Here is an 8,099-nt window from a genome sequence, read left to right on the forward strand (position 1 = left end):
GATAGAAAAGTCACCACTTGGAAATCGTGACCCTACCAGATTTACAGTAGCACTAGCAGAAGCTAGGATACTAGAGTTAATTCTTTCTCCAATTCTAGACTGAGCCTGTTTATTGTAGTGAAATATTTTATCCGACAATATGAAACTTTTTTAAAAGTTGAGGTGTCATATTAAATTCAAATGAAAACTAAATTCAAAAGAAAAGAATAAAATTTGTTTAATGTATATATACATTACATGTGTATTGCCCTCTGAAATCTTAAAGGCACAAAGGTATAACCAAAAGAGGGGGAAACAGTGTGCAAGTTTTACCTTGTCCTGAAATCCAGGAGTTCGGACGCTCTCAAGTTCTGCTTAAGCTGGAAGCTGGAGATGAAGTGAAGCTAGCGCTCTTTCTCCTCACCTTAAGTTTGTCTCTGGGCAAGTGTGAAAGTGTGTGTGTGTGTGTGTGTGTGTGAGTGTGTGTGCAGAATGTCTCTTTGTGGCGCTGGATGGCAGAGGTCCTGATCCTGGGAAGAAGGAGGCACTTTCTCACCAAGAGCAGAAGAAAAGCAAAGCGTCACCAGGAAAGTTCTCCTCCCAAATCCCCTAATTACAGCCTAACGTGCACTTCATGCAAACTTCAGGGAGGAAGGGAGGGGCAGCTCTGTGCCCAGACCTTGTAAAGCAGCAGCCTCTTAGATGACTTTCCCCTCTGCTCAGATCCCGAGTATCCCGCTCTGGGGTTTAGGAAAGCCGGCAGCTACAGCACACAAGCCCCCACCACACCACATCTCCCGAACCCGAACCCTCATCACTCCTGGGTATGTCCAGAGGGGATGGGACAAGGGGTCTGTGGAATGATCTGCGTGGCAGCGGTGTGAGCAGACTCCTCAGGACAGTCAGTTTGCGCTTTGTTTCATTAGCCTCTCCTTAAAAGAAAAATCCAAGGGTCGGAGAGGTCCTCTCTTTCCCGCCTTCCCCTCCCCAAAGAAGATCAAGATAACAGACAATGATGATAGCGGTACATAAAGCTTCCTAAACTGGAGATGGCCTTCCACCCAAATCACCAGAAGCATATTTTCTGGTTTACTGGACTCAGTATTGGTGTTGAGTTTAAATTTCTCTTAACAAACAACTGCTATTGTATCCTTGGATGACAGAGCTCAAAGAACCTGGATTTATTTATAGAATGAGGAATGCGAGGGGGAGACGGGATGGGTGGGGTTGGGTTGTGGATCCATACCCAGGATTAGAACCAGATGGGCACAGGGCGCGCGCGCGCGCACACACACACACACACACCCCTGAAATAACCACTGGGGAAGATGCTGGGACACGCGGGAAAACGCCTCCTGAACAAATAGACATTTATTTATAACTCCTGGGAGAGTATATAGGTCCATTGATTCCCGCCTTGAGTAACCAAGGGTTTTGGAGAGGAAATGGCTTCATATTTCAATAACAGAGCCACTTTTGATGGAGTCTAGGAAGGGGAAAAAAGAAACACACCGCAGGAAGCAAACGGCTGTTGGAGCAGCCGGGAGGAGGGAGCAGGGCTGGCCCTGGGACTGAGGACAAGCAAACAAGCCCGAGGGGCCCGCGGCCAGGGTGGAGGCGAGACGCAGGCCGTCCCCGAGTTGCAGCGAGCTGGGCCCGGTGGCGCCGGGCGCTGGGGACGTGCGGGGATTCGCGGCCGTGCTCCCCGCTCCAACCTCCGGCCCCGGCGGCGCGGCGCGGGCGGGACTGCGGGCTTCTCAGGGCCGCCGCCGCCGCTCGGGCTGTGGCGCCGGTGGGGGAGAGGGTTCCGTGGGCCGTAGGGACTGAGGGAGTCGTTAGTCGATGAGCTAGTGGGGCAGGAGGATGGGCGGGTCCAGGGCGTCCTGGAGGTGCCGGTGGGACGGGAGGACCTGAGAGGCAGCCAAGCTGCTGGGGAAGCCGCCGGGACAGGGGCTCTGGCCGGCAGTGCAGGTGGCCGGTGGGCAGATGAGCCAGCGCGCGGGGTGCGGCCGCCGGGATGCCGGATCCGAGTCGCGCGGGTGGCGGCGAGCGGCGCTATTGTCTTAAAGATAAAGCCTAAGCCACGGAGACTGCCTCCTCCTGGACTCTGGAGAGAGGCGGGAGAGATTGCAGGGGAAAAAAAGGCTGCTTCTTGCGTCTTCTGAGAGATTTCACCAGTTCTTGCCTCTGGGCTCCCCCTTGCCATTCTGTCTTTGGTAAATCAACACGTGCCTCTTGGAAAGGTTTCATTTCAAAGACAAACCGAACACTCACACACCCTCCCTAAATGAAGATAGTTACATTCAAAATGAATTCTTCATCAGGCGTTCAACACCTTTCTTGGAATTCCAAAACCTGGGTGAGGGCGCTTCTCTTATTTTTCTGTTTCCCCTCCCGCACAGAGAACAGGTTTTGCAGTTTTATGTCCCTAATCTAGTGGCTATTGAGGCAGCTGTTATATAGGCCTCTACATTAACTGCCAATAAAAATAAGATACATCTCGACTTTTCAACTATGCAAAGGGTTTTTATGCTATTCATATTTCTTGTAAACGTTCAGGGTGGTGTGTATTTTAAAGAACATAAACGAATTAGACTTATAAACAAATATCCAATTTTTATATTAAAGCACCATAAAGGTAGTGAGGCTGGTGGTGTGTGGCTATGATATCATATAAAGACAGTTTAAATACCGATCTTGTTCCCTCAGCTTAACAACCTAATTTCTGGCGATTGCCTGGAGCGTGAATCAAATCAGCTGGCTCATGGCTGGCACTTGTTCCCCTATTTTGTGGTCTGCTCTATACACTTATTCCGGCACAGCATTAAGAGAATTTAATGTATTCTCTTCTAAAATTGTTTATTAACAACCCAAGACAATCTATTTTGCAACTTAGTCACACCATGGTGAGCTACACTAGATTTTTTTTCAATTTCAGGTATAGCCACAACCATTGAGATAGACTTCCAGAAATAATGACAGGTACTTACCTCTGAGTCATCCTGTGCCTCCTGGTCCTCCCCTATTTCCAGCCTTCCCTTCCCCATTGCCTCCTTACTAGTCTTTGTTAAAGATCCCCAGTCTTTTTAATCACAAATATTTAACCTATCAATAGTGTGTGTTTGAAGTGTTATTCAGGCTTAATTTAATTGACGTTATATACATTTTTCCATTTGTTTTGGGGTTCACATGATTTTCCAGTTATTTAAAATTTACATTGGAATTAGCTTTAAGAGTCTTTAAAAAAGATTTTTATGTTCAGTTAATTAATGTTCAGCCAAATTGTGCTTTATGGAGGCATACATTACTTTGATTAGACCTTATAATTTTTCATCAGGGCACAGGCATTATAAGAAGCCATAGTAAAAAATCAAATCAAGTAAATGCAGCAATAAATACAACTCTATTTTCATGACTAAATATTTTACAAAGACATAAATTGTAAAAATAATTTTTGAAGACCAAAATATCTTCTCAAAGAAAACCGCATCAAAAAAGTATTCTGTATTTGAAGATTTCCTGTATTTATTAACATTAGTAAGTCATGTAGAAATTCAAATCTTTCCTTTGTTAAATCAAGTTTAGCCTAAAGCTGTCTTCTTACATATTTTAAGTTTGGCCTAAAGATTTGTCTGTATATTGTGAACTATAACCTAAATGGAAATGTAAACAGACTGTAGCCTACTCTTGTGCCAACACTGAGCTTTGGCCAATCACATGTGGCCAACTGTTCAAACCCTGTTCAAATAAGGCAAAGGTGAAGCTATAAACAGTCTGGGGGTTTCTGTACCTCACTTTCCTTTTTCTGCCCATAAACCTTCTACCACGTGGCTGTGCTGGAGTCTCTGAGCCTACTCTACCTCTGGAGACTTTTGGAATTGTTCTTTGCTTAATCAAACTCTTTTAAATTTAGTTTAGCTAAAGTTTTTTTTTTTTTCCCTAACACATAGCGTATTGAGGTTTGTTTTGTTTTATTTGCTTTTTTAATTTGGAGAAGGCAAATAAGCCATTTTTTTTAAGTTTCAAGAAAAACCAAACTTTTTTTGATTTTTCAATAATATATTTTGAACTATTTCTCATTCTTATTAAATAATCTCATGTTAAACAATATTATTTCAAAATATGCTGATATATTTATATTATATATAATTATATATCAAAATATTCTATATATAATATATACAGCATATTTTGAAATGATGTTGTTTAACACAATACAAGAGTATTTTATAAGAATGAAAAACAGGTTAAAAATGGTGTTATAAAATGTAACTTTGCATTCTTTTGCTAATTGTAAGACAATTTGTGCAATTAGGTTGAACCAGATAAAATGGAATATTCAACATTTTTTGACCTACCAAAAAGCAATTTCAGCTGGTTTCACCTTATACAAATTTGAATATGTGCATAGCATAAGTGTAGCAGGAACATTTTCAACATTTAAAAAAATATTGATCTGCAATATCATAAATATTTAATATGTAATGAATTCCCAAGCAGAATGGTATCCCTGCTGGCATATTACACTCGTAACAAAATATACATTTATATTCAAAAGGAGATTATCTAAATTCATCTCCTCTTCAAACTCCAAAAGAGGCTGCTGTTATCCACTAAATTCCAGAGAATTGCTTCCCTCTGAGCACTTGTTTCCTGGAATTTTTGCCTCAGGCTAATATTATACCTGATTGAACATCTGCTAGGATAAAGGTTCAGCTTTGTGCACTTTGGAGGTACTGGGGGGAGGAAAGCCATTTGACCTTTCCTGTCTGAGGGCTCAGAACTTCATTAAAGCACCTCCTGGGATTGTGGGCATAGCCATGAGAAAGACATCATTTGTAATTAAGTCCTTCCCACTGGCTATATTGCTGTTGAACTCGATGATTAAAATACAAATTCAATATTCTAAATGGTCACAAAGCATTTGATAAAAGGTTATTTTGCTTTAAATGCAGTGAGGGGGAGGGATGACTTTCCAAGAGCCCACTTTTTGTGCTCACTCTCAGAAAGTGTCCAGCAGACAGACTCTTCAAAAGGGCACGCTAAATAATTAGGCAATAAATTTTTCAAATGTTAAGAGCAGAGCTGTTCCAGAAGCTACTGAGGCCAAATGAGTATCATACCAAGTAATAAATATCCTTGGCTCCTAAGAAGTAAGCGTCTGCTTGGCCCTATGTTTGTCTATTGAATTGGTTCTGGGTTCACAGCATCATCCATTATCTTTCTTGTAATTTATTGTTCTCTCAGCGTGTTTCTTTTGTCCAGAACATCCAAACTCTTCCTTCATTTCTTCAACGAATTGATGAGTATTTCATTATTGTCCTGATTTTACTAATTTTGCAATAGGACCCAGATTCAGTCCCATCTCCTTTGTCAGCTTTTTGTTTCTGTTTGTAGCTACAATGAATTTTAAAACATAACTTTGTAATACTTTATTTCTTTTAAAATATCTGACACAATGATAAAATATTAACATTTTTCAAATCTGAGGATTGAAAACATTGGTCTCAGTTTTTTTTTCTATTTTCTGTTTGAATTACAACTGAAAAAATATATAAATCAAAAAGATATAGGAAAAAAGAAGAAAAAAATAAGTAAGGGTCACCAGAATGTCAGCTCTATAGGGCAGACATCTTTGGTTGGTTTGGTTTTACTGGTCTATCACAAGCACTGAGAACAGTACCTGGCACTCAGTAGGTACTCCCATAGATATGATTTGAAGGCTTATGGCACACATGTCACTATTTAGAAGTTGAGATGCAAGGTCACACAAGTAGGGAGTGAAAAAGCTGCGATCAAACCTAAAGTCTGGAATACTTTCCTTGTCCCATGTTGCCTAGAAAGTCTAGATCCTTCAGTGTTTTTTTTTTTTGTTTTTTTTTTTGAGACGGAGTCTTGCTGTGTCACCAGGCTAGAGTGCAGTGGTGCAATCTCGGCTCACCACGACTTCCACCTCCCGGGTTCAAGCGATTCTCCTGCCTCAGCCTCCCCAGTAGCTGGAACTACAGGCGCATGCCACCACGCCCAGCTAATGTTTGTATTTTTAGTAGAGACCGGGTTTCACCATATTTGCCAGATAGTCTTGATCTCTTGACCTCGTGATCTGCCCACCTTGGCCTTCCAAAGTGCTGGGATTACAGGCATGAGCCACCGTGACCAGCGATTCCTTTGGTATTTTTAAAACATAGATCTATCCATGCTTCTTTGCATTGTTGACAATGAAAACTTATATATACCAAATACTACGTAAATTCTTCCAAATCTCAGAAATGGTAGAGATTTGAAGGTAAAACTTCCTCTGTGTGTATGAACTTCTCAAGGGCCAAACTTTTAATACTTACCTCATTTCTTACTTTTTTTTAGTTCTTTCTTCTAAAAATAAAAACAAGACACATGTGCAGAATGTGTAGGTTTGTTACACAGGTATGCATGTGCCAAGGTGGTTTGCTGCACCTATTGATCCATCCTCTAAGTTCCCTCCCATCACCCTCATCTTCCACCCCACAACAGGCCCTGGTGTGTGTTGTTCCCCTTTCTGTGTCCATGTGTTCTCAATGTTCAATTCCCTACTTATCTCGTTTCTAGTGCCCAGCACAGTTTAGTGCGCAAAGTGAACTGTCCTCATTTTTGTGGCCATCTGTAGCAGAGTTTGAGTGATTTGTCAAATGATTAACCCTTCTCCTGTGTGTTTGCAGAATAATCCAATTCTGCTTAACTTAGAGTTTTTAAAGTGGTTCTAGGAATGTGAATCATCACTGGAGATGAATATCTTTCTTTCACAACATCAAATATTGGTTCCCTTATTGATGACAATCAATCCAAGTAAGTGATCCTTACATGCATTTCTGTCTGTTTGGGAGCAGGTTGATAAGAAACCAAAAGCAATGGCAACAAAAGCCAAAATTGATAAATGGGATCTAATTAAACTAAAGAGCTTCTACACAGCAAAAGAAACTAACATCAGAGTAAACAGGCAACCTACAGAATGGGAGAAAATTTTTGCAATCTATCTATCTGACAAAGGGCTAATACCCAGAATCTACAAAGAACTGAAACAAATTTATGAGAAAAAACCCCATGAAAATGTGGGCGAAGGATATGAACAGACACTTCTCTAAAGAAGACATTAATGGGGTCAACAAACATATGAAAAAAAGCTCACCATCACTGGTCATTAGAGCAATGCAAATCAAAATTGCAATGAGATACCATCTCATGCCAGTTAGAACGGCAATCATTAAAAAGTCAGGAAACAACAGATACTGGCAAGGCTGTGGAGAAATAAGAAGGCTTTTACACCATTGGCGGGCGTGTAAATTAGTTCAACTGTTGTGGAAGACAGTATAGCAATTCCTCAAAGATCTAGAACCAGAAATATCATTTGACCCAGCAATCCCATTGCTGGGTATATACCCAAAGGATTATAAATCATTCTACTTTAAAGACACATGCACACATATGTTTATTGCAGCACTGTTCACAATAGCAAAGACTTGAAACCAACCCAAATGCCTATAAATGACAGACTGGATAAAGAAAATGTGGCACATATACACCATGGAATACTACGCAGCCATAAAAAAGGATGAGTTACAGTCCTTTGCAGGGACATGGATGAAGCTGGAAACCATCATTCTTAGCAAACTAACACAGGAATAGAAAACCAAACACCGCGTGTTCTCACTCATAAGTGGCAGCTGAACAATGAGAACACATGGACACAGGGAGGGAAGCATCACACACCGGGGCCTGTCAGGGGGTGGGGGTTTAGGGGAGGGATAGCATTAGGAGAAATGCCTAATGTAGATGATGGGTTGGTGGGTGCAGCAAACCACCATGGTACGTGTATACCTATGTAACAAACCTGCACATTCTGCACATGTATCCCGGAACTTAAACTATAATAATAAAAAGAAAAAAAGAAACCCTTAACAAAATTGGGACTATTATGGGAAGATCTGGGGCAAATGTCTACTCATTAGGGAGGGACTCCAAATTATTTTCAAAGACTTATTCCTGTTACTTTTGGTGTTTCATTCAATAAAATCCAGTGTTTCTTATTGACACACTCATACAGATTAATGCATAGGAGCAGCCAGAACAAAAAATGAGATATGCCA

The 8,099-nt window shown here is 41.2% G+C and overlaps 1 protein-coding gene across 2 annotated transcripts in view; it reads right to left on the reverse strand.

Annotated features, from left to right (window-relative positions):
* The window catches only part of HAPLN1 (hyaluronan and proteoglycan link protein 1), an 81,338-nt gene extending 80,427 nt beyond the window's left edge, over positions 1-911 (reverse strand). Inside the window, exon 1 of one of the 2 annotated variants that reach the window (XM_054488253.2) lies at positions 313-889. The gene's annotated coding sequence lies outside the window, so the exon portion shown is untranslated. Of the gene's footprint in view, positions 1-312 lie in introns of both variants that reach the window. The other variant, XM_063664953.1, reaches the window with a different exon arrangement.
* Positions 912-8,099: the final 7,188 nt, after the last annotated feature.

This window comes from Pongo pygmaeus, chromosome 4 (assembly GCF_028885625.2).
Source record: "Pongo pygmaeus isolate AG05252 chromosome 4, NHGRI_mPonPyg2-v2.0_pri, whole genome shotgun sequence".
NCBI lineage: Eukaryota > Metazoa > Chordata > Mammalia > Primates > Hominidae > Pongo > Pongo pygmaeus.